A 6,000-nucleotide genomic window follows, 5' to 3' on the forward strand; every position below is an offset into this window, starting at 1 on the left:
CTCGTTTGGACATTTGAAGATACTCATCCAAAGCATCCGGTGTATACCCGTATGCTAGCTGACGTAGTGCGGCTGTCATCTTTAGATGCGTACTAATACTCCAATAACCACGTGCATCTAGTCTTCGATGAAACCATCTAAAATAATATGGCAGTGGAGTTGCGGAGTAGTTTAGAATATCATTCACAATTCTAAGAAAAACACGTCGTCGCATTCGGAATCGACGTTTGAAATTATTATCCAAATATTTGCACCCGTCGTCAAAATAATCATCCATTAAGTGATCATGTGCTTCATAATGAATATGACGAATATGACGACGTGAGTTAATGTGAAGACCCGTCCTAATCCATCCGGACAAAGTCCATATTGATTATAAACGATTCACAACAGTTGGTTACATCGCGAGGTACTTGACCTCTATATGATACATTTTACAAACATTGCATTCGATTTTAAAAGACAATCTTTCTTTACAACGAAAGTTGACGACATGCATACCATTTCATAATATATCCAACTATAATTGACTTAATATTAATCTTGATGAACTCGACGACTCGAATGCAACGTCTTTTGAAATATGCCATGAATGACTCCAAGTAATATCTCGAAAATGAGCAAACGCACAGCGGAAGATTTCTTTCGTACCTGAGAATAAACATGCTTTCAAGTGTCAACCAAAAGGTTGGTGAGTTCATTAGTTTAACACAAACAATCTTTTCTATCATTTTAATAGATCACAAGATTTTCATTTCTCATAAATAAACGTCCCATGCATAGAGACAAAAATATCATTCATATGGATTGAACACCTGGTAACCGACATTCACAATATGCATATAAGAATATCCCCATCATTCCGGGATCATCCTTCGGACATGATATAAATTTCGAAGTACTAAAGCATCCGGTACTTTGGATGGGGCTTGTTGGGCCCGATAGATCTATCTTTAGGATTCGCGTCAATTAGGGTGTCTGTTCCCTAATTCTTAGATTACCAGACTAAAAAGGGGCATATTCGGTTTAATAATCCAACCATAGAATGTAGTTTCGATCACTTGTGTCTATTTCATAAAGCATTTATAAAAGCAGCGCATGTATTCTCAGTCCCAAAAATATATATTGCAAAAGCATTTAAAAAGGGAGCAAATGAAACTCACACATATAAATATTGTAAAACAATTATTAAAACATTTCCATGTATTCTCAGTCCAAAATGTAAAGAGTAAAAGGGATCATATGAAACTCACCATACTGTATTTTGCAGTAAAAATACATAGAACGACATTGAACAAATGCAGGGTTGGCCTCGGATTCACGAACCTATTTCAGTAATATATATATTAAAACACATGTAATTGTAATTGAACTAATTTATTCATTATATCCTTAATTTATATCTTATGTATATTTAATTTGTGTATATAATCAAAAATGGTTAATATTTATATAGTTATATTAATATATTTATATACATACTTGTTCAATGTTGTATTTAAAAATTGATAGTTTGTTATTTGTACGTATTTATATAAATAATTTTTAGTAGGTTTGATATATATAGTTATGTGAAATTTTAATATAAGTATAGTTTATATAATAAGTAAATTTTATGTACAAAATATTTATCTGTTTAAAAAAAGCAATTTTTTGGTATTAATGATTTTCTAATAATAATAATAATTATAATAATAACTTTATTAAAATTGATAATATTAATAATAATAATGATATTGTTAATAATAATATTTTTATTTAATGATAATAATAATAATACTAATAATAATAATACCTATATCAATTTTAATATTTCTAATAATAACCCTAATAATACTTAATGATGTTACTTGGTAACAAAATGATATTAATATTAATATTATTTATAATTGTAATTATAATCATAATAATGATAACTAATACTTATTTTAGCATTAATAATATTAGTAATTATAATACATGTGATAATAATAATAACTAATGATCACAATACAAATAACAATAATAATAATAATAATAATAATAATAATAATAATAATAATAATAATAATAATAATAATAATAATAATAATAATAATAATAATAATAATAATAATAATAATAATAGTAACAATAATAATAATGATAATAATAATAGAAAAACTACCTCAATTTGATAAGCCTTAAAAAAAAGACTCCTATGCTCGCGCCAGGGATTGAACTCCCGACATCTCATTTAAACAACTCCCTTCCAAACCACTGAAGCATTCAAGTGTTATTGTTTTATTTCGCATTTTTATTTATATACCAAATCGTTTTTATTTTTCTCATGACTTCATCACCTTCCTACTTGAATCAATTTTTGTTTACAGCCCAACTGAATTTGTAATTGGATTTCGATTTGAATCATGGCCCAATGGAAATTTTAATTAATACGGCCCAACAGCAAATAAATCGGCCCAACAACAATTAGTTACGGCCCACAACAGTCTCTCTTACAATTAAAAAAAAAAGTAGAGGCATGGGTTCGAACTCAGGACCTCTCGTTCACCAACAACACACCCAACCGTCCCTCTATTCCTACTTTTCTGTTTTAAATCTCCATTTCAATTTAGTTTAACCATTTCTAGCCAATCTTCTCTTCATCATCTATGACTTCCATCGTCATCAACATAATACCGTAATCATTATCATCATTTCCTTTATCATACTTCCATGGACTTATCATCATCATCATCATACAACATCATCTTCACTTAATATCTTCATCGTATTATTCTCATCATCAACACTCGATTTTTCATCATCATCAATTTTCATTATCATCACCATCGTCCGTAACCATCGTCATCATTAATCAACATCAATACAACATCATCATGAATCATAATCATAACATAATTATGATCATAACCTTGAATCCTTGATCATCATCGTCTAGCTCACTATCAAAGGAACATCACCGTCATTTTCTTGTCCAATGTAACACCATCGTATCACCATCATATTTTATGCATCTCCATCCTTCAAAGTTTCATTCCACCATCTTCATCATATCATACACGTTGTACAGTAACAAGGCAGGAAAATCGAAAATAACATGAGAGGGAGAGAGAGAAAGAAGAGAGAGAGAGAGAGAGAAAATGTGAGGTTGATGATGGTTTGGGGCTGTTCGAAAATAACAAGGATTGACGGGGTTCTTGGTGGTGTTGTCATTCGAACAAGAAAATAGCGAGATCAAGATGATATGGGTGTCGTGAAGGTGATGTTCGAGAGTGGTTAGAATGGTGGTTGTGGCATATGGCGGTGGCCGGAGGGGTTTGATGGTGGCGAGAATGGTACCGGAATGGTGGTGATGGAGATCAAATGAAGTGGTAGTGAGGGTAAGGTTTTGTTGGTTGATCCCCTTTACAGAAAGCCATCTATACATATCTATATACATCTCATATTCTTATGTGTTTAATAATAATAAATTAATATTAATATAAATATAAATAATGTACTAATGATTGAAGAATAAATAAATAAATAAAACGTGCTCTTCAAACAACAGTTCTCTACCGACACTTTTTAATGGAATATATATCGTGCCCCGTTGTTCACTCAGTGGCGAATAAAAAGTCTTCAGAAAAATTCCATATTTTTATAATAATTATATTTATTTATTTCAGTCACTATGGTATAAAATTCGATCACTAATTTATTAAATGAAAATTACATCAACTGTCCCTCTCAATTTTGGGTAAAATATAAAAAGTGTTAAAACTTAACATGTAGTTCCTAAATACATTTTTAATAAGCCTAAAATTTATAGAACTCATTTTCGTATCACCGTTTATTTTAAAATTACATAAGTTTAAATTTACCTTGCTTAATATCAATCGAAACATCAAACGAGTATTACAATCATTTAATATTTATTTTTAATATACTTTATTTATATATAAAGATATATTTTAAATAATAATTATTATAATATTCTATTTTTTATTTTATAAATTTTTAATAACAACAACATATAATACTTCAAATTATATTTCGAATTATTATTTATATATATATACGCACATATCTATTTACAATTACTTGTTCGTGAATCGTGGAGAGCAGTCGAAGGTCAATTGAATATATGAACATCGTTTCAAACTTTTCTAGACTCAACATTACATATTTTGCTTATCGTATAGAAATCATATAAAGATTAAGTTTAAATTTGATCGGAAATTTCCGGGTCATCACAGTTAACACCATCGTCTGAAGACATATCCTCATCAAGTTGGTTTAGTGTAAAGTGATCAAATGAGTCGTGGGAAGAACTCGAAGAAGAAGACATTTTGTGAAATGGGTGGGAGTAAAAAAAAAGTAGAGAAATAACATGGGTGGGAGTAAAAAAAAGTAGAGAAAAATGTATATAGTTGAGTGTGTTTGGTGTAAAAATATTGAAATGGGTGGGAATATTTATAGAATTATATATAAAAAAATACCAAAAACTAGCTGTTAAACGGCTAGTTTTTTCAAAAAATCAAGTTAAACGGCTAGTTCAACCACCGTCCCATTCCCGACGATGACCAACGACGGTGGGATCGATGGCGGCCTGGTGTCCATCGACCGTTGATCCCGACGTTGATTTCGATGGACGTCGAAAAACGGTGACTATACCAAGTGCTCTTACATTCAAGAAGTCTTTTAATTTGTAGAACTTTAATATTGTGTAACTTTTAATTTTTGAGATTTTAACAATATGTAATTTTAATTTCAGAATTTTAATATTATTTATTTCTTATTTTAACATTTTAAGATTATATGAATAGTAAATTTTTATTATATATTAATTATAATATGTTTTATTTATTTATGATAGTATACACTCACAACCTCGTAGAATTTACAAATATAAATTTATAATAAATAGTGATAAGTAGTTTTTTAACTCTCGCTTCGCGTCGGGGTTTAACTGAAATGTCCCGTTCATATTGATTATAAACGTTCCATATTAATTGATTTCATCGCGAGGTTTTGACCTCTATATGAGACGTTTTTCAAAGACTGCATTCATTTTTAAAACAACCATAACCTTTATTTTATCTATAAAGGTTTAAAAAGCATTACGTAGATTATCAAATAATGATAATCTAAAATATACCGTTTACACACGATCATTACATAATGGTTTACAATAAGAATATATTACATCAAAAATAAGTTTCTTGAATGCAGTTTTTACATAATATCATACAAGCATGGACTCCAAATCTTGCCCTTATTTTAGTATGCAACAGCGGAAGCTCTTAATAATCACCTGAGAATAAACATGCTTAAAATGTCAACAAAAATAGTGGTGAGTTATGGTTTTAACCTATATATTATCAAATCATAATAATAGACCACAAGATTTCATATTTCAATATACATCCCATACATAGAGATAAAAATCATTTATATGGTGAACACCTGGTAACCGACATTAACAAGATGCATATAAGAATATCCCCTATCATTCCGGAAAATCCTTCGGACATGATAAAAACGAACTCGAAGTACTAAAGCATCTGGTACTTTGGATGGGGTTCGTTTGGCCCAATATATCTATCTTTAGGATTCGCGTCAATTAGTAGATCGGTTTACTAATTCTTAGGTTACCAAGCAAAAGGGGCATATTTGGCTTCGATCATTCACCCATATAATGTAGTTTCATTTACTTGTGTCTATTTCGTAAAACATTTATAAAACTGCATGTATTCTCATCCCAAAATATTAAATTTTAAAAGTGGGACTATAACTCACTTTCACAGATTTTTACTTCGTCGGGAAGTAAGACTTGGCCACTGGTCGATTCACGAACCTATAACAAATATATACATATATATCAAAGTATGTTCAAAATATATTTATAACACTTTTAATACATTTTGATGTTTTAAGTTTATTAAGTCAGCTGTCCTCGTTAGTAACCTACAACTAGTTGTCCATAGTTAAATGTACAGAAATAAATTGATATATATTATCTTGAATCAATCCACG

The sequence above is a fragment of the Rutidosis leptorrhynchoides genome, chromosome 4, assembly GCF_046630445.1.
Source record: "Rutidosis leptorrhynchoides isolate AG116_Rl617_1_P2 chromosome 4, CSIRO_AGI_Rlap_v1, whole genome shotgun sequence".
Lineage (NCBI taxonomy): Eukaryota > Viridiplantae > Streptophyta > Magnoliopsida > Asterales > Asteraceae > Rutidosis > Rutidosis leptorrhynchoides.